The following is a 22181-nucleotide window of genomic DNA, read 5'->3' on the forward strand; positions in this document are numbered from 1 at the left end:
CACAAGCTTCTCTGATAAAGGTCTCATTTCTCAAATATTTAGAGAATTTAGTCAAATTTAGGAACGATTTCCTAACTGATAAATAGTCAAAAGACATAAAGTCAGTTTTCAGAGGAGGAAATCAAAGCTATCAATAACCACATTAAAAAAGTGTTTTAGGTGGGTGGCTAGGTGGCGCAGTGAGTAGAGTACTGGCCCTGGAATCAGGACCTGAGTTTGGATCCGGCCTCAGACACTTAACACACACAAACAAAAAACCTAGCCGTGTGACCTTGGACAAGTTACTTAAATCCAATTGCCCTCCAAAAAGCAAAAAAAAAAAAAGTGTTCTAGGGGCGGCTAGGTGGCACAGTGAATAGAGCACTGGCCCTGGAGTCAGGAGGACCTGAGTTCAAATCTGGCCTCAGACACTTAACACAAAAACTGGCCATGTGACCTTGGGCAAGTCACTTAACCCCAATTACCCTCCCCCCAAATACCCAAAAGATAAATAGTGTTCTAAATCACTAAATGCAAATTTAAAAATCTCTGTGCATGTGTTTTGACCTGGCAATATTGCTATTAGTTCTATACCCCAAGGAGATCAAAAGAAAGGAACTATATGTACAAAAATATGTACAGTAGCTCTTTTCTTGTGGTAGCAAAGAATCAGATATTGTCATGTAGTCATTGTGATGGGTGTGAATTGGTGCTTCAGAGCTGTTTTAATTTGTATCTCTATAATTATTATTGATTTAGCACTTTTTCACATAAGGGTTTGCCTATAAATTAGGGAATGGTTGAATAAGTTATAGCATGTGAATGTGATGGAATACTATTGTCCTGTAAGAAGTTATCATAGGGATGACTTCAGAAAAATCTGGGAAGACTTCTATAAATTGGTGTGAAGTGAACAGAATCTGAACAATCTACACAGTAATAGTGATGTTGTAAAGGCAATCAGCTATGAAATACTTAACGACTGATTAATAGAATGACCCACTACAGCTCCAAAATCGTGATGTAAAACTCTTTTCTATCTCACGACAGAGACCTAATGGACTCAGAGTGAAGATTGAAACATATTCTTTTTACTTTTTTTTGCATTTTTTCTCTGGGGGGAGGGGAAATGTGGCTAGTGCAGAAATGTGTTTTGCATGTTTGCATATGTATAATGGGTATCGTATTTCTTGCTTTCTCAATATTAGTAGTAGAAACTAGAGGGAGGGAGAGAATTTGGAAGTGAAAAATATATATATATATATTTTCTTTTTAAAAGATTGCTATTAACAGTTTATTGTTAAGTAGGAAAGAATTGTTAAGTAGAATTTCAAAGTGTTCAGTCTCAGCTATATGAGCACAGTACAAAAACTCATGTATAGCTCATGCTCTCTTTTTAATCATTGAATGACTTGATGGAGTAGAGAACAGTGTTATGAAGTTGGCATAATCCACCATGTTGGCAGGAGCTGGCAGAAATTTGGAATGGCAGTATCCAAGACAATCTTGGCAGATTGAAGGAATTGTCTACATGACTTAGAAAAGAATAACAAATCCCATAAATCCAAGGAGACAAAAGAGATGAAACGACTCAGATCACAGTTGTAAAGAGTCAAAACAAGATAACAAAACTTTTCATTCAAATTGCCTAGAAGAGGTAAAGGAGTCTCCTACCCCACAAGCTCTGCGTCCCCTGGATCTTTTGCAACCCAAATGGAGATTTCTAAGTCTGACCTAGTGGGACTTACAGTATCATGTACAGATGTAAAATTGTTTTTCTTTTGTTCACTGTATATATTTCATTAAATAGCAGCTAGGTGGTACAATGGCTAGAGTGCCAGACTATCTTCCTGACTCATCTTTTTGAGTTCAAATATGGCCACAGACATTTACTAGCTGTGTGACTCTGAACTGGTCACAACCTCTATTTACCTCAGTTTCCTCATCTGTAATATGGAGATAACAATAGCATCTGTTACCTAGTGTTGCTGTGAGGATCAAATGAGATAATAATTGTAAATGACTTAGTGTTTGGCTCTGTATAAATATCATTGTTCTCTCATGTCCAACTTTTCGTGACCCCATTTGGGGTTTTTGTGGCAAAGATACTAGAGTAGCTTGCCATTTCTTTCTCCAGCTCATGTTACAGATGAAAAAACTGAGGAAAACAGATTTGAGTGACTTACCCAGGATCACAGAGTTAGTTAGTGTCAGAGGCCAATTTGAATTCAGGAAGATGAGTCTTCCTGACTCCAAGCCCAGGGCTCTAGCCACTGTACTATCTAACTGCTCCATATAAATGTTAGCTAGCTATTGTTATTATGTCATTCCAAATTCATTTCCCCTTCAGTAAATGGTGAAATGATACTACATAAAATATCTTATCCTAATGTTTTTTAAATGAGCTTGTAAAGAGCACCCACAGTTAAAGTAGGGGGCTAAATAGGACTGAGAATTAATATAATCTGCTTATTTCATGGGTTGTATGGTTATAAAAATTTGCCAATTGTTAGCCAATATTCAGGTAATGAATCAAAGTATCAGTCAAGCAGCTAGCTGGACAGCTGGTTTTATATCTAAAGACTTTCTATTTTGGTTGAACTTGTTATAACTTACATTTTTCTGGCACATAGGACTCATAAATGTTATTGGGATGGTTGAGGACAAGATGATCAAGTATGAGGAAGAAGTATAGCTGAGCTGTGCCACAAAGATTTATATAAAGAATCTGACTGACTCCTGATAGAAAAAAAATTACAGTGAGTCATTTTTCCAGCCCAGGTTGCCATAGGGAGACATAGAGGTCTTTAGATACTAGACATGGGGTCTTATCTTAGGAGATGAAAATTTTAGCACAAGGACAAAGACCCTGTGCCAGGACAAGAAGAGGTCACAAAGCCACTCAAGGTACAAGGTGCAAGAATAGATGCTGATGAGTAGCCCCATTATTAGCTATCTAGTTCTAGGTTACAAATCCAGGATGGACTGATGAGGGTACCTGTATCTTGAGATGACATTCAAAAGTGAGGAATGGTCACGGGCCCTAATCTGTATACCAAGCAAGACACAAGTTCAGAAAATGTAGCCGTTATGTGGCTATGAATCTTGGGATGGAGTGGAGTATCGCTTCTAGTCCTTAGTCCAATTTGAAGCCTATAGCAAAATAAACAGGACAGGAATCCCAAATAAAAGAGGAGCCTATCATCATTCTGAATCAGGGGAGTTTTCCAGGTGATAAGCCCACTGGAATTCCAACCAGGGGCAAGGTGTGTTGGGCAAATCCAAACTCAGGTTAGGAACTTTCTGAATTCAGACAAAGAGGGGAATGATCAGACTTTGCCCTGGATCAGATCACTTTGGGAGCACTGCAAGCTTGCAGATCCCCAGCCTGAACTATCCCTGAAATCATGTAATAACACAACACTTGGTACCCCAAGAAAGAAGCAGCAGGGTCCTTGGGTTCTCTTGTAGACACAAGCTCATCCCAGACATTCTCTCCAGAAGTATGCAGATAGTCTTAATATGAAGTCTGAAGTCTGGAGGTGGGGTGGAAGAATAAGCAAACAAAAGGAAAATCCTAAAGAACTATTATGGGACCAGGGATGTTGAAGACACACAATTGGAAAAAGAGAATAATTTCAAAACATGTACAAGCAAAATCTCAAAGCAAAACAATACTAGGGCACAAATTCAATAAGAATTCTTGGAAGAGATGAAATAAGATTTTTTTTAAAAGAGTGAAAATAATTTTATAAAGGGGATGAGAGCACTAAAGGGTAAAATGGATAAGACATTATATGTATATATGTGTGTGTGTATATATGTAGAAAAATTAGATAGATGATAGATAGATAGATGGGTAGATGGATGGATAGATGGATGTAAGAAAGAAATTGGAAAGAGAATTAACAGTTGGCACAAGAGGTACAAAACCGTACTTAAGCCACAAAGTTCCTGAAAATTACAGAGAATGAGTTGAATAGAATATACTGATTCATGGAGAATAAGAAACATTAAAACAAATTCAAAAGTGTGGAAAAAATGCCAATAAATTAAATAAAATTAAAAATAAATAAATAAAAAGAATAAACAAAAAAACAGGCCAGGAAAGCAGAATGCTATGAACAAACAAAAAACCTAGACATCTTATTTCAAGAAATCATAACCAAAAACTGCCTTGATATCTTACAAGGGGGCAAAATAGAAATAGGAAGAATCCACCAATCATCTTATGGAAGAAATATAAAAATGAAACTGCTAGAACTGAATTGACTTAAATGGCTGTCATCTTGTCTGCCCAACCAATAACTTCAAATTCTCCCGTGAAAGTAATTGCCACTTAATGGTCTTCTTATTATTCTGGTCAGGCCTGCATTGAAAGAAGCTAAATCAAGAAGGGGGAAGTAGATAACAGTGCCAGGCCTGGGGTCAGAAAGACCTGGGTTCAAATCTAGCCTCAGATACTTTCTAGCTGTGTGACCCTGGGCAAATCACTTTACCCTCTTTGCCTCAGTTTCCTCATCCATAAAATGAGTTAGAAAAGGAAATAGCAATATCCAGTATCTTTGCCAAGAAAACCCCAAATGGAATCACGAAGAGTTGAACACAACCAAAAACACCAGCAAGAACAAATTAAGGGCTATATCACATACACACATACACACACACACACACACACACATATACGGACTATAAAATACCAATGTAATTTATGTCTGTTTCTACTTTTGCAAAGTGGAAAATTGACAAACCTACCCAAGATAACCTTTGATCTCTGTTTTTGCTCCACAATTTCACATAATAGTGAGATTTCCCTAATAAATTATATAACAAATTGCATAACTATTAGAACTGATATTAACCTTAACAATCCAACCAGCTCCCATTTAACAAATAAAGAAACAGAACCCCAGAGGGAACAAGTGACTTTACCAAGGTTACAGAGATACTAAGTAACAAAACTGAGCTTCAAATCCCTGATGCCAAATCTAGTACTCTTCATGTTACATTGCATTGTTTCACCATCCAGTTCTAAAATCATAGTCTAAGGATACAATGACACAGACAAGTTTGTCCCAGCCCTGTGATTTTTCTGGTAGGAACTCAACACTCTTTAGTATTTTAAAAGACATGGAAAATAACCAAAAGAATTGTCATATTTCAGGCAAGTATGACCTCTGGGGTGAACTTCAAGGAATGAGACTTGTTCAACATAAGGAAGAGAAAAATTAAAGAGGGAAATAATCTCAGTTCTTAGTCACTGAGAGACAGACAAGGAACAATGCTCCCTCTTCACCTCACTTAGAATCCCTAGCTTCCTTCAAAGTTCCATCCAAAGGCTGCCTCCTGTGCAACACTTGTCCATATTCCTAGAGCTACTAAATATTCCAAAACATTTTGTACATATTTTGTATTTTTCTATCAGGGACTGTATTTATTCTTTCTCTTTTGTATTTATCTATAAGGAAATCATAAACTTTCATTTTTGCAATTCCAATACCTAACACAGCACTCTACAAATAGTAGGTACTTAATGTTTGTTGAATGGATAGTTCCAATATTTAACACAAGATCCTCAAAGTAAAATAATTAAGAAGAAAAGTGATTAGAACAATGAAACAGCAGAATATTTCACGTTTGTTATGGAGTCCCCTTCCCCCAATGGGAAGGGAGGGAGAAAGGAGGGGAGAAAGAGAAGGGGGAGAGGGGAGACGAAGCTAAGAGAGACAGCGATGAGAGACAGAGAGACACACAGAGACAAAGAGACAGACATGATCTCAAGGAAATAAATTTGGATGGTTCGTTTTATTCATTTTATGATATGTTTTTATAAAGGAACAAAACAGATGACCTTCATATTTTTTTCCAAACTTATTTGTCTGGACTTCTATGATGCCATTTTATAAATAAGTGAACAGTCCCGTGTGAGGTTTACATTACATTTCCCAAAGCAGAGTTTAAGACTTTCAACACCTAGTCCCATTGCCCTTATTTCATGTAGCAGGGCTTTGGATATCTAGGATTAGGTCATAAAGGAAAAGTGAAGGTGGCTGTTTCTCATTTTTCCACATCACCAACTGCCATATAAAGACTTTCAGCCTGGAATAGCAGAGGTGATGAGAGAAAGAATGGAGGTGCATTGGCAGAGCACCATAGGGAAAGCTTAAATAGCAATCTGCTATCTCTTTTCCATAAGCCACTTTTAATTGCAACTTGCTTCCAAATACCTCTATTCCACCTTAGAAGTGACTATTAAAAAAAGACAAAAACAATCCTGTATATATGCAACAGACACAGGAATGCACTAAAGAAGATGACTGTCTCAGCTGATCTTGGAATTTCTTACCTTCTTTACCTATAATGCCAGTAATTAGTGTTACATTCAGCTTGTAAGAGCTCCTTTCAGTTGGAAATTCCCTTTTATTCTTAATCCCTCAAGGTGAATATTGGCTTTTTATCCTGCTTGCAGAATGTTAAATGATTCTTTTCTCACTTGGCCTCACTGGCCCCCCTGTAAGGGAATAGGGAGTAAAAGTTTCTTTTATATCCTTTTCAGACAATTGAATTTTGTGAAATATGTGTGTATGTATGTATGTACATAATATGTATACATGCACATATACAACACAAACATACACATGTGTATGTGCACACAGATATATGTGTCTGCACATATACACACATGTATGTGTATACGTATACATATGCGTGTATGTGTGTGTATGTACATCAGCTAAAGCTAATTGGATCTTCTTGCTGTCCTCTATACCAATGCCAGCCATGTCCCTGGCATATCACAGAAATACATCATGCTGACAAGCTGACAGCTGAAATGGAGTCCCTGGGCTGGCATTATATCAGATAACACCAATCCAAGAACAGGAACTGGTTGTTAATAGACACTTTCCCCCCACTGCTTTTCCCTCAGACAGTATTGCTATTGATGGGTCCTATTATCCAACAGACAATACATGTTCTGTTTTCACTGAGTCAAGTTCAATGCTATGGTACACCTAGGGATGCACTAAACTGCTTATTTTCTTTTAATAGTTCCTTTTCCAAGTCAGTTCAAAATCTGATAGTTTTACTTTTTTTCTCTTTAGGTCTAGTGCTTGATAGCCAGTGTCTCTCGTCTCTCTCTGTGTCTCTCCATCTCTGTGTCTCTGTCTCTCTCTCTTCCTCTCTCTCTCTCTCTCTCTCTCTCTCTCTCTCTCTCTCTCTCTCTCTCTCTCTCTCTCTCTCGCCCTCTCTCTCTCACCTTCCCCTCTCTGTTTCTTTCTGTCTCTTCCTCCTCTCCCCTTTCCCTTTTCCTTGTCTTCAACGTTACTGTTAACTTTTAAAATGACATTTCTTAAGTCCCTGTGTGTATATATCCTTAAAAAAGGAGATTTTATTTAAGTTGAGTAAGTATATGAGTAGGAATTTTAAGTGGAAAATATAACTGTCATGTTGGTGGCATGCTTCCTTGGGTCACCAAGGTCAAATATGGCTTTAGTATAATCCTGCCAAGTGGGGGAAAGTCTGGGCAACATTCAACATGTTGGTCAATGTTTTTGTAAGATGGTGCAGGATATTTTCATAGAATGTTAGAAAGATATTGGATAGATATTGGAAGATATTGGAAGATATCTCTACAATCATTCAAATCAGTCCCATTATTTTACAGATATGGAAACTGAGGCCCAGGGAGATGAAGGGATTTGATTCATGATACACAGATACTTCATAAAGGAAGGCAGAAGATGCCTACTTTAGTGACTTTCCACTATATCACACCACTCCCTCTGATGTGTACTACTGTATGACATTGGACAAAGTCTTTCTGGTCTTCTTGCTTCATCTGCAAAATAAGGTATTTGGACTAGATAGTCTCTAATGTCCTTTTTGACTCTATAGCTATAATTATATAGTCCTAATTCAGCCTTCTTGAAATAACATGTGTGTATATGCATATACATATATATGTATGTATTCTTATGTGTGTGTATGTACTTGCATGTGTTTGTGATTTTAATAATTTAAACAAACTCTCTTTTGAAGAGTTTAGGCTGGGAGAATTTGGTCTTGTTCTCTGAAAGAAATATAGTATATGATAAAAAAAATTAACAATCATTGGTGCCAGGCATGGCATAGTATTTGGATTCTTAAAGATTTTTGCCTTGTGGATTTATCTGTAATTCTAGAGTTCTGCTGTATTCTGCCCAGATCAGAACAAATTTGAAGCATTAGCTTCAGTTCTAAATTCCATATTTTAATCTTGAAGGAAGGTTAAAGTTTTTAATAATATTTTGTCTTTTACAATTACATGTCAAGACAACTTTTAGCATTCATTTTATAAGGTTTTTGAATTCCAATTTTTTTCTACCCCCCTCCCCTCTACTCCCCTCTTCTGAAAAGGCAATTTGATATAGGTTATACATGTGCTATCATGAAAATATATTTCCACATTAGTCACAGTTGTGAAAGAAGAGATAGATCCAAAGAGAAGAACACGAAAAAGAATAAAGTAAACAAAAATCCTCTTTGATCTGCATTTAGAGTCCATCAGTTCTTTATCTAGATGTGGATAGCCTTTTTCTTTGTGAGTTATTTGTACTTCTCGTGGATCATCGTTTTGTTAAGAAGAGCTGAGTCATTCATAGTTGATCATCATACAGTGTTGCTGATATGTGTACAATGTCTTCCTGGTTCTGTTCATTTCACTTTGCATCAATTTATGCAAGTCTTTCCAGCTTTTTCTGAAATCTGCCTGTTCATCATTTCTTATTTAACTATAGTATTCCATTACATTCACATACCATAGCTTGTTCAGCCATTCCTCAGCTGAATGAATCCCCTCAGTTTCCACTATTTTGCCACCACAAGAAGAACTGCTATAAATATTTTTGCACATGTAGTTCCTTCCCCCTTTTATATGATCTCTTTGGGATACAGACCTAGTAGAGGTGTTACTGTATCAAAGGATATGCACAGTTTGGTTGACTTTTGGGCATACTTCCAAATTCCTCTCCAGAATGGTTAGATCAATTCTACATGCATTAGTGTCCCAATTTTCCCACATCCTCTCCAACATTTATCATTTTCCCTTTTTGTCAGATCAGCCAGTTCGATAGGTATGAGATGTTACTTCAGAATTGTTGTAATTTGCATTTCTCTAATCAAAAGTGATTTAGAGCGCTTCATCATATGCTTATAGATAGCTTTGATTTCTTTATCTGAAAACTGCCTGTTCATATCCTTTGATCATTTGTCAAATAGGGAATGGCTTGTTTTCTTATAAATTTGACTCAGTTCTCACCATATATTTGAGAAATGAGTCATTTTTCAGATATACTTGCTGTAAAGATTATTTCCCAGCTTTCTGCTTTCCTTCTAACCCTGGCTGCATTGGTGTTCTTTGTGCAAAAGCTTTTAATTTTAAAATAATCAAAATTATCTATTTTATATTTTGCAATGCTCTCTAACTCTTGCTTGGGCATGAATTCTTCCCCTCCCCATAGATCTAACAGGCAAGCTATTCCTTCTTCTAGTTTGCTTATGGTTTCACCCTTTTTGTATAAATCATGTACTCATTTTGACCTTATCTTGGTATACAGTGTAAGATATTACTCTATACCTTCTTTTTGTGCTATTGTTTTCCAGTTTCCCCTGCAGTTTTTTGTCAAATAGTGAGTTCTTAGTGTATAGGCTAAGAGTTTATCAGTTTGAATTTATCAAATACTAGATTACTATGGTCATTGACTACTTTGGCTTGTGTATCTTATCTGTTACACTGATCTACCATTCTATTTCTTAGTACCAGATAGTTTTGATATCGACTACTTTGTAATATAATTTGAGATCTGATATTGCTAGGCTACCTTCCTTTGTATTTTTTTTTCAATAATTTCCTTGATATTCTTAACCTTTTGTTCTTCCAGATGAATTTTGTTGTTATTTATTCTAGTTCTATCAAATAATGTTTTGGTAGTATGATTGGTATGGCACTGAATAAATAAATTAGTTTAGTCAAAATTGTCATTTTTATTATATTGGCTCAGCCTGCACATGAGCAATAAAAATTTTTCCAGTTGTTTAGATCTGACTTTATTTCTGTGAAAAATGTTTTTGTAATTGTGTTCATATAGTTCCTGGCTTTGTCATGATAGGTAGATTCCCAAGTATTCTATATTGTTTACAGTTATTTTGAATGTAATTTCTCTTTCTATCCCTTGTTGTTGGGATTTATGGGTCATATAAAGGAACGCTGATGATTTATGTGGGTTTATCTTATCTCTTGTGACTTTACTAAAGTTGTTAATTATTTCAAATAGTTTTTTACTTGATTCTTAGGGTTCTTTGAATATACCATCATACCATCTGCAAAGAGAGATAGTTTTGTTTCCTCATTGCCTATTTTAGTTCCCTCAATTTCTTTTTCTTCTCTTTTTGCTATAGCTAACATTTCTAGAACTGTATTGAATTATAGTGGTGATAATGGACTTCCGTGCTCTTCCCCTGATCTTATAGGAAAGGTTTCTACCTTATCCTATTACAGATAATGTTTGCTGATGGTTTTAGATAGATACTGCTTATCATTTTAAGGCACACTCTCTTTATTCCTATGCTCTCTAGAGTTTTTGACAGGAATGAGTGCTGTATTTTGTCAAAAACCTTTTTTAGCATCTATATGATTTCTGTTGGTTTTGTTATTGATGTGGCCAATTATGTCAATAGTTTTCCTATTATTGAACCAGCCTTACATTCCTAGTATAAATCCCACTTGGTCATAGGGTATAAGCCTTGTGGTATATTTATGTGATTGTCTTGCTAATATTTTGTTCAATTTTTTTGCATCAGTATTCATTAGGGAAATTAGTCCATAGTTTTCTTTCTTTCTTTTAAGTCTTCCTGATTTGGGTATCAGCACCATATTTTTGTAATAAAAGGAGCTTGGTAGGTCTCCTTTGCTGATTTTTCCCAATAGTTTATATAGTATTGGTGTTAGCTGTTCTTTAAATGTTTGGTAAAATTCACTTCTGAACCCATCTGTCCCTAGGGATTTTTTCTTAGGGAGTTCATTAATGGTTTGTTCAACTTTTTTCTAAGGTGGGTTTATTTAGGCTTTCTGTTCCCTGATCTGTTAATCTTGGCAATTTATATTTTCATAAATATTCATCAATTTTGCTCAGGTTATCAGATTTATTGACATATAATTGGGAAAATTTTCCTTTTGATTACTTTAATTTCTTTAAAATTATCTCTTTAAAACTATCTCTCTTTGCAGATGATATGATGGTATATTCAAAGAACCCTAGAGAATCAAGGTAGTGATTTCTCCCTTTTCATTTTTGATACTGGATATTTGGTTTTCTTTTTTTTTTTAAATTAAGTTAACCAATGGCTTATCTATCATATTTTTTCATAAAATATGCTCCTAGATTTATTTATTAGTCAGTAAGCGGGTTTTTTATTTCAATCTTATTAACCTCACCTTTCACTTTCAGGAACTATGCCCAAAGGACTATGAAACTGTGCATACCCCTTACCCAACAATAGCACTTCTAGGGCTATATCCCAAAGAGATCATAAAAATGGTGCAAAAATATTTATAGCAGTTCTTTTTGTGGTGACCAAGAATGGGAAATTGAAGGGATATCCATCATTTGGGGAATGGCTGAACAAGTTGTGGTATATGAATGTATGGAATTACTTTTCTTATTTTTCATGAAATTATGAATTTTTTAATAAATGAATTATGAATATAATTATGAATTATTTTTCAAGAAAAATGATGAGCAGGTAGACTTCAGAAAAACCTGGAAAGACTTGCATATACTGATGCTGAATGAAGTGAGCAGAACCAGGAGGACATTTTGCACAGTAACAACATTGTGTAAGGATCAGTTTTGATAGACTTAACTTTTCTCAGCAATACAATGATCTACAACAATTCCAAGGGACTCATGGTAGAAAATGCTATCCACATCCAGAGAAAGGACTATGGAGTTTGAATGCAGATTAAAGCATACTATTTTCTCTTTTTAAATTTTGTTTGTTTTTGCTTTCTCTTTCTTGTAGTTTTTCCCTTTAGTCCCAATTCTTCTTTCACAAAATGACTAATGTGAAAATATGTTTAATATGACTGTTCAACTACAGCCTATATCAGATTGCATGCCATCTTAGGGAGGGAGGAGGGAAGAAAGGGAGGGTGCAATAGTAATGGGAATTTGAAGATTTTCCATGCCCTTTAATAGGCCTAAGGGAATTTGAAAATCTTTCCTACTTCGAAGTTCTTCCCTGGCCCCTAATAGGCTGAATGTAATCTTAATGGAGCCTGTGGTTGGAGGAGTTTGCTGAACCCGTGGAGTAGAACCCAGAGGAAGCTGGGAGTCAGAGCAGTTAGAATGGTGGGGAAGAGAAGATGCAGTCAAGGAGAGAGCTAAGCTTGTGAGTGTTTGTTTGTGGGAAGGTTAAAGGTATGGTGTTGCTCTCTTTGGTGATAAGGAACATTAATTTCTTTGTTGCTATGATGGATTTGACTTTCTGGTGTTGGTATTTGACTTTCTGGTTTTTTGGTTTGGCTTTCTGGTGTCTGAATAAAAGTTTTGCTTCTGTCTTCTGTATGAAGAGTCTGTTATATTTTGTGATTCAGAATTATACTGGCATATTCATAGTCACTGTTGGTGCTGTGAATATTGTAGTGATACTACAGGGGGAAATTTGGAACTCAAAATCTTATAAAAGTGAACATTGAAAACTAAAATAAAATTTAAAAATAAAAAATAATTTGGATGCTATACTTTTTGATGCATATATGTTTAGTATTGATATTATTACTTCATCATCTATTGTACCTTTAAGCAAGATGTAATGTGCTTCCTTATCTTTTTTAATTAAGTTTATTTTTGCTTTTACTTTGTCTGAGTTCAGGATTGCTACCCCTGCTTCTTTTACTTCAGCTGAAGCATAATAGATTCTGGTTCAGCCCCTTACCTTTCCTCTCTTTGTGTCTCTCCACTTCAAATATATTTTTTACAAACAACATACTATAGGATTCTGGTTTTTGATCCACTCTGCTATCCACTTCTCTTTTTTTGAAGAGTTCATATCATTCACACTCATAGTTATGATTAGTAACTGTGTTCCCCTACATCCTATTTTTACTCACATTTGTCATTTTCTCTCTCCTTTCACCCATTCCCTCCTCACCAGTGTTTTGCTTCTGTCTACCACCTCCTTTGCTCTGCCCTCCCTTCTGTCAGACTCCCCTCCTCTTACTTAATTACCTCTCTTCCTACTTCCCTGTTAGTTAAAATAGCTTTCTATATTCAACTGATTGTTTATATTATTCCTTCTTTGAGCAAATAGTGATGAGTAAGGTTCAAGGGATGCCCATCACCCACCCTCCCATCTTCCCCTTGTAATGTAATGCCAAGCAAAGGCAACTTCCCAAGGTTCACAATACCAGCATAGGTGCTCTCCATTTTATTCAGTGACAAATTAAGAACAGAGAAGGTCAAAATATGACATCCTTCAAAATACAGCATTTACTAAGTGTGATTAAATAATCTCCAAGTACTACCCCACCCCAGGACCTTACATTCATTCAATCAATTACAAAGTCCCTGTTCTAAATACTACTCCACCCCTAGGCTGTACCTTCATTTAGTCCATCACAAAGCCCCTCTTCTCAAATGGAGATTAGTTTCCAATCATAAGTAAAGTACATTCATTTGTTCAATCATAGAACACAAAAAGGTCAAAAGTTCCCCACCCCTGAATCACAATTGAATCTACCCCAGAGTTACATCAAGTTTAAACACAGCACTTAATACCCAAATGGAGGTCTTTTCTTCATCTTGACAAGAGGCAAGTTCTCAGCAATCTTTGTTCCTGGGGAGACAAAGCTTAGCAAGGCCACAAGATACATTGCCAGTCTCTTCATTAATTCATCCTCTGGCTGCAGAACAGTCCTAGGACCCCTGAAAACATTAGCAAAACCCTCTCCCAGGATTCTGTAAACATACAACAAGAAAATCCTTCTTCAGGGCTTCTGAACCAACAGAAAGGTTCCCAGATTCCTGCAACAACAGCACTGTCCTTCACCAGTGGACAGTATTCACTCTCTGTCTGCAGGACAGTCTCAGTACCGTGTTTCCCCGATAATAAGACCTATCCCGAAAATAAGCCCTCCCCTTACTGTGTAAGATTCCTCTAAAATAAGCCCTCCCCTGAAAATAAGCCCTATTGAGATTGCTACTGTAGTGAAGGTGATCCCCTGCGCTACACACTACATTACGGTACCCTCTGTATGCACCGTGCCGTTCCCCCCCGTGAAACGCATGCCGTGCTCCAAGCTGCATCCAATCAGAGCTGCAGCAGTGAGCGTGTCATCCTGTTCTTCCCCAGTGATTTGCTTATTGAGTAAAGGTACATTTTTTTGTTCACATTTACCTGTTTATTAAAATTGCTGTCAATGTTCATTAAAATAAGCCCTCCCCTGAAAATAAGCCCTCTGGTGTTTTTCTGTCCAAAAAAATTAATAAGACAGTGTCTTATTATCGGGGAAACACGGTAGCTCTGAACCAACAGAAAGGTTCCCAGACTCCTGCAACAACAGCACTGTCCTTGACCAGTGGACAGTATTCACTCTCTGTCTGCAGGACAGTCTCAGGAGCTCTTAACCAACAGCCAGGTTCCAGGTCTTCTTCAACAACAGGACTGTCTTTCACCAGTGGACCAATCTGGCAAAACAACATCAAAACGGACAGACAAAGTGCCAGCAAAACAGCCATGTCTCCTCAGTCCTTGGAAGCTCTGGGGGCAGGTCTCAAAAGTCCAGGGCAATTCAAAGTGGCCACCAGCAATTCTCTTAGTCTCTCTCTCTGCCTCCACAAGTGCTGCTTCCAAAAAGTTCTTCCACCTCTCTCCTGTCTCTCCAAATCTACATCACCAGCTCCTCCCAGTTCAGGACTCTCTTTTTACGTCAACAAGTCCATCCCACAGGTGGGATTAACAAACTCTGGGTTTTAACACAATCAATTTGAAAACCAAGCCAATACAGGGGGATCTTTATATTCCATTACTCTCACACCCCTACTGTAATAGGTCTTTTTGAAGAGAATACCTCTTCATGTGAAGTAATTTACCCCATTCTACCTCTCCTTTCTACACCCAATGTGCTCCTCTTTCTCATCCCTTAACCATTTTTATACCATTCCTCATATTTATCTTATACCCATACCTTTTGTCTCTCTACATATACATTCCTTCTAGCTATACCATTAGCGATATGATTTTTAAGAATTAAAAGAATCATCTTCCCATGTAGGGATAAACAGTTTAGTTCTATTGAATCCCTTGTTTTCTTTTCCCTTTTTTATGCTTCTCTTGGGTCTTGATATTGAAGATTAAATTTCTAATTTAATTCTGATTTTCTCCTTATGGAAGCTTGAAATCCTTCTATTTTATTGAATGACCATTTTTTCCTTGGTGTATTATGCTTAAATTTGCCAGGTAAGTGATTCTTGGTTGCAGTCCTAGTTCCTTTTCCCTCTGTAATATCATGTTCCATGATGTTCAAACTCTTAATGTTACAGCTGACAGGTACTGTGTAATTGTGATTGTGATTCCCAAGTATTTGAATTGTTTCTTTATGGCCACTTGCAGTATTTTTTCGTTGACCTGATCATTCTGAATTTTGGCTATAAAGTTCCTTGGAGTTGTTATTTTGGGATCTCTTTCCTGAGGTGATTGTTGAATTCTTTCAGTGCCTATTTTCCCCTCTGCTTCCAGGACATCAGGGCAGTTTTCCTTGATAATTTCTTGAAAGATGCTGTCCAGGTCCTCCTTTTGATTATGGCTTTCAAGTAGTCCAAAAATTTTGACATTGCCTCTCCTGGATCTATTTTCTAGGTCTCTTGTTTTTTTTTTCCATGAGGTATTTTACATTTCTTTCCATTTTTTCATTCTTTTGAATTTGTTTGATGTATTCTTGATATCTCATAGAGGCATTAGCTTCCACTTGCCCAATTCTAACTTTTAAGAAGTTGTTTTCCTCAATTATCTCTTGTACTTTCCTTTCCTTGGTCAATTGTACTCTTTAAAGAATTTTCTTCAGTGGATTTTTGTTTCTCCTTTTCCATTTGGCCAATTCTACTTTTTAAGGAGTTTTTTTTCCAAGTGTTGACTCTTTTTTCATAATTCTCTTGCATTGCATCACTCTTATTTCTTGTCCCAATTTTTCTTCAACCTTTCTTACATGATTTTTAACTTCTATTTTGCATTCTTCCATGAGTTCCCTCTGGGTTTGAGACCACTTCCTGTTCTTGTTTGGGGTTTTCCCCATAGATGTTTTGACACTGCTATCCTCTTCTGAGTTTGCATCTTGATCTTCCCTGTCATGATAACGATTTTCTTTGTTGTTTTTTTTGCTCATCTTTTTTTTTTTTCTTTTAAATTTGATCTCTGCTTCCAGGGTGGAATGGACACTGCCTCAGACTTCTTGTGTCAGTGGCTGCAGGCTCTGGCTATTTAACTGGTGTTGCATAGATGTTGCCCTGAGTCCCGTGGAGGAACCTTTTGTCTGTTGCTATGCTGAGGGGGTCGGGTGTAGGTTGGCTGATGCTGTTGGAAGCCATAGGCATCTGGCTGTTTACCTGGTGCTAAGCTGAAGTCCTAGTACATGTGCTGAGGTTGGTGGGGTGTTTTTATATTTCCCCAGGTTACACTGGAGCACATAAAGGTATGGCTGCTGGAGGTTGCTTCTTTATCTGTAGCTAGGCTGAAGCATGTGGTGGTTCTCAGAACTGGAGCCTGCCTGTTGCCCTAGCTGTGTTGAGACATGTGCAGGTCCTGGTGTTGATGTTTGACAGCTCTGCTACAATGAACTCAGGGTCTGTCTCTGGTTTGCTGAGGTGGGGCTTGCTGCTGATTTGCTGGAGCACTTCCTGTCCTGAATTGTGCTCTCCTTTTACTTGAGTGAGACAGACATTTTCCACCATTCCTCCAAATTTCTTGGGCTCAAAGATTACTTCACTGCCTTCTTTTTTCTGGTTCTTTTATTGCAGGATTTGTTTTAGGCCTCTGATTTATGATGGTTTGGAGGTGAAAATGGGAGAATTACAGTGATTTATTGCTTATTCTGCAGTCTTGGCTCCCACAAGTCCCCGTTTTAAATTATTTATCATTCACTTCAATAAATTATTTAATATCTTCTTTATTCAGAGTACTGTGCTAAGCACTAGGGGAAGGCACACATTTTAGGCAAGATATGTGCCTCTCTCTCGTGGAGCTTACCTTCCATTATGCCTTTTTTGTTCCATGTCCCTCTTTGGCAATATGGTAGATCTTATGGACCTCTTCTCAGAATAGCAATGTGTATGTGTGTGTTTGTGTGTGTACACACATACATACATACATACACACATAATACACATATACACACATATCTTTGCATGTATATGCATATACATATCTAATGTGTGTTTTAGTATATATGTGTACATACATACTTTTATATGTGTGTATACATATACATACATATATGTGTGTATATACACATATACACACATAGATTTCCTGTAGCTAGGTATCTAATCATAACACTAGCTAGAACTTTAAGTTCAGGTAATTAAATGATTAGTGATTGAGAATTTCTAGCTTAACTTAAACTGAGATATAAAATATAACCCTAGTCCTATCTGGTTAGATCTTGCTACATCTGTTTACAAGATCCCACCTTGAGATATCAGTTTTAGCTCCAATGCTTACTGATCAGTTTATTTTTTTTGGAGGGCAGGGAAGGCAAGGTAATTGGGGTTAAGTGACTTGCCCAAGGTCACACAGCTAGTAAGTGTTAAGTGTCTGAGGTGGGATTTGAGCTCTGGTCATTCTGATTTCAGGGCCAGTGCTCTATTTGCTGTACCACCTAGCCTCCCCTGATCAGTTTATTATTTTACCTGATGCTGATCTTCCTCTTCTAATATAAGTTCTTTGATGTTCAAATCTTTACCTTCTTTTTCTCTCTGTAAAAATTCCAGTTATATCCATCCTGCCATGATCTATGTAAGATTTTTGAAAACACTACTTGAGATCAATTGGTTTTTGTATATCATAAGCCCATGCTGAGTTTATAATAAACTGACTATTAAAATGTCTTTAAATGTTAATAAGTATGATTGGAAATGGTACCAATCAATAAAACCTTATATATTTTTATATCAGACATTTATATTTGTATGTATGTGCAAACATATAAAATACATATAAATATATGTATATACATGTATATATGTATTATGTACACACATATATACATAGTGTGTATGTGTATTTATATTGTACTATACATATATGTGTGTGTTTGCATATGTATATACATATGTATTTGTATATGTGTGTGGATAGATAGATGATAGATAGATAGATAGATAGATAGATAGATAGATAGATCTCCATCCCAACGAATGTCCTAGTCAGATCTAGATGAAAATGGAGTCACTTCCACCAAAAGACAGTTTGTGTTTATAGGAGATGTGTCAAACATGCATGAACCTTTCACCTCTAAGTACAACTGAAACCAGATTAAAATATAATTGGGAAGTAACAAAATAGAGAAAAATAAAATAAAGGAAAGATAAGATTACATTTTAAACCTAAGTCGTTATGCAGCCTGCAGGGATCCTTACGTATCTGTTAGTAGCAGTGTTTCTATTTGACACCACTGGTTTAAAGAAGCTAAAAATAATGTGCTATGGGGAATCCTAAACCCACAAGTGCTTAAGATTCATTCAAACAATATGCATCTTTTATCTTATCATGTGGAATAAATTATTTGCCCTTCCTCTTCCATGTCCCAGAAATCTCTTTACCTTGAAAGTTCACTCTAGTCCTGGAAATTACACATTGGTAGTATCCTGTAATCCTTTTGGCCTTAGGGAGGGTGCCCAGGCCAGCCAGATTTCATTCCTCTATGGCCAGATGTTTTCTATCATCCTTCTTCCAGTTACATCTCCCTACTCCTTCCTTTTCAGCTTCCTTTTAGGAGTTGATTCCTCAATTAGAATATAAGCTCCTTGAGAGCAAGGACTGCCTTTCTTCAGGTTTGCATTTGTATTTCCATCTGAAAGAAATAATTATTTCTCTTCTACATTAATAACCAATTATTGAATTAAGACTAAGGTTCTTCCCCTTTTCTGCTTCCTCATTCAGAAATCAGTCCCTCTAGGGTGGCCTTTGAAGTACAGGGCTGATAATGAGAGGGAAAACTCAGATCTGTTGAAAAGGTGAACACATTTTAGTTTAGGTAAATTGATGGATTCTGGCCCACTATGTTTTACTCAGGTTTTGGAAAATGCGCATTCTCCTTTTTGTCTAGATTACCCTGAATGGGGTGATATGGGTATACATATGTCCCTTTGACCAAGACAGAGTGTTCAGAGTCAAGTCCCCCCAGCTCCTCATTAGAATAGGTCCACCTCTCATTATAATATTCCTTCTTTTCATTAATTATTAACTAGAATCCATTGCCACCCTCAGGAACATCTACTCTTTTTTTTTCTTCTTTTTTTGCTTTTTGGAGGAGGGAAGGGAGGGCAATTGTGGTTAAGTGGCCTGCCCAAGGTCACACAGCTAGTAAGTGTTAAGTGTCTGAGGCTGCATTTGAACTCAGGTTCTCCTGACTCCAGGGCCAGTGCTCTATTCACTGTGCCACCTAGCTACCCCAGGAACATCCCCTCTTCCACGGTATGAAAGTGTTGAGTGGGCTCCATAAGCAGTCTTTGGCAATTAGAGTCATTTTTATAGGTATTTGAGGTGATTATGGGGGGAGGGCAGGGAGTTTTCCTGCTTCTACGCCACCATCTTAGCTCCACCCCAGGTCTTTGGCATTTGAGTGTGTCACTGACCCTTTATTAATGATATGGTGGCATGTTTATAAAATGATTAATTACCCAGAAACTATGTCTCTTGTACTTTTTATATATCACACTGCACTTAGCACAATGACAGCACATGGTAAGCTATTAATAAATGCCTGTTGTCTAACTGACTGATGGGAATGGAAATAAGCCCACAAGGAGCTTTGTGACTTACCCAAAGTCAAAAAGGTAGTAAATGATATTAATCAAAAGAGGAGATTGAATATCAGGAAAAGGAGTTTCCTTGATGGGCAATAGGGAGTATGTATAGGCATGAGGAGTAGTGTTTGGGAAAGCATGGGGAGAAGATAATTCAGGTAAAAGGGACTTTTTATTTTAAACTGAACTGCAGGTTTGGTATGAGTCAACATGATGGAATACAACGAGCAAGCAGATGAACCCTCCCCTCCCCCCTCCATTTGCCCTTAGGCTATATTAATAGAAATAAGAACTAAGATTAGAGAAGTTATATTGCCCTGGTCAGACAGATCTGCAGTGGTGCCTTCAATTGTGTCATGTATTAGGAAGGACATTGACAAGCTGGAATGTGTCCAGAGGCAGGTAACCACCATGCTGAGGGGACTTAAAGCCATGCCATACAAGGATTGGTTGACTGAATTAGTAATGCTTTTAGGCTCTGGAAGACTAGATATACGAGGAGGGCTATGATATGATAGTTATTTCAAATACTGGGCCAGTCATGTGGAAGAGGGATTAAACTCCATTTGCTTGGTTGCAAAAGAAACAATTAGGACTGACATGTGGGAATTCCAGGGAGGCAGTTCTCAGTTTAGTACAAGAGAAAGCTTGCCAGTGAGTTCTGGTCAAAAGTCCATTATTAATTGGGCTGCATTGGAAAGTCAGAATTCTCTAATGTTGGAAGTTTTCATGTGGAGGATGGAGGATCCCTTTTTGTTAAAAGGAATTCACATTCCAGGTGTGGATAGCGCTAAGATTGACTCTGGGACCTCTAAGAAGGCACTCCTTGGATAGATGTTCCAGGCATGGGGGCAGAGGGAGAAACTAGGTAACCTCTGGAGATTCATCTAATTCTGTTATACTAAGATTTTATGGGAAAATTACTCTGAGTTCCAAATAACTAATTTACAACCTTTTGTAGGGGCAAAGTCAAAATGGCAGAATGAGAAGAATCATTTTTTGCCAAGTTAACCTCGTATATTTTCTCCACAACAACCATGAAACACTTTGAACTGAAGTCTGAATGGGAAAGCCAAGAAAAAAAATCACAGTGAGTCATTTTTCTAGACCAGGGCAGAATAGGAAGATAGACAGAGAGGGGGAGAGAGAGACAGAGACAGAGAGAGACAGACAGAGTCAGAGAGACAGAGAGAGAGAAGAGAAACAGAGACAGACAGAGACAGAGAGACAGGGAGAGAGAGAGAGACAGAGAGAGACAGAGAGAGAGAGACAGAGAGAGAGAGAGAGAGAGAGAGAGAGAGAGAGAGAGAGAGAGAGAAAGCACTATGGACATTGGGTTGAGGAATGGCCAGGAGTGCTACTATCTGGTGGCAGTGGCAGTAGCAACCAGATTGGGAGCAGTCTGGTACCCAGGGATAGAAAGGGAACCAAGATAGAGGGAAGCACTGGAGCACAAGGAAATCCCAGGGAAACCCTGAACCAGAACAATGAGCAGGATACTGGTGCTATTTGACAGCTCTGACACTTATTACTCAGTTCCAGATCAGAGATCCAGGGCAGAACCCTAACCCTAACCCTAATTCCTGGGTCCCTAGATGAGTACTGAAAACAAAGTTTTACAAAAACCTGTTAATACACCAAGCGTTACCCAGACAGGTGATCTGTGACAGTGTGGGATGTTTCAAAACACAACTTTGCCATTTACCAGTGGTATTACCTTGGGCAAGTCATTTAACTTCACTAGACCTCAGTTTCCTCCTTTGTAAAAAAAAAAAAGGAGGGAATTAGCTTAGATGAATTCTAAGGTACTTCCACATCAAACTCTTTGAACCTATGACCAAACATTTTCTTTATATTGCGTGGTGGAACCAGGCACAGATTTCTTATTTTGACCTTATGCCAGGTGGTCATTGTAACATTCTTGAAATTTAAACATTTCTATTGGCTTCCTTGAAAATGTCAGCTTTATAAAATAGAATAAGCTAAAGGGTGGAATTTAAGTACCATCAAAAGATCTACTTCTTCAAACCATTTCCCCCACCAGCCCTACCCCAGTTCCAGGATTCCCATTGACTCTCTGTGTTAAGTCATAGAAGATCCTTGTTAAAATGTAGATATTACATGAGAGATGTTAGCTGTGGG

The 22181-nt window shown here is 37.4% G+C and overlaps 1 protein-coding gene across 1 annotated transcript in view; it reads left to right on the forward strand.

The window, feature by feature from the left end:
• Positions 1 to 7752: 7752 nt before the first annotated feature.
• RCAN2 (regulator of calcineurin 2) overlaps positions 7753 to 22181 on the forward strand; it is a 407956-nt gene continuing 393527 nt past the window's right edge. Inside the window, exon 1 of the mRNA XM_069065826.1 lies at positions 7753 to 7831. The gene's annotated coding sequence lies outside the window, so the exon portion shown is untranslated. The remainder of the gene's footprint in view (positions 7832 to 22181) is intronic.

The sequence above is a fragment of the Petaurus breviceps genome, unplaced genomic scaffold (genome assembly GCF_028583685.1).
Source record: "Petaurus breviceps papuanus isolate PSGF00001 unplaced genomic scaffold, PetGlider_PUasm1.0 90701, whole genome shotgun sequence".
In the NCBI taxonomy this organism is placed as follows: Eukaryota; Metazoa; Chordata; class Mammalia; order Diprotodontia; family Petauridae; genus Petaurus; species Petaurus breviceps.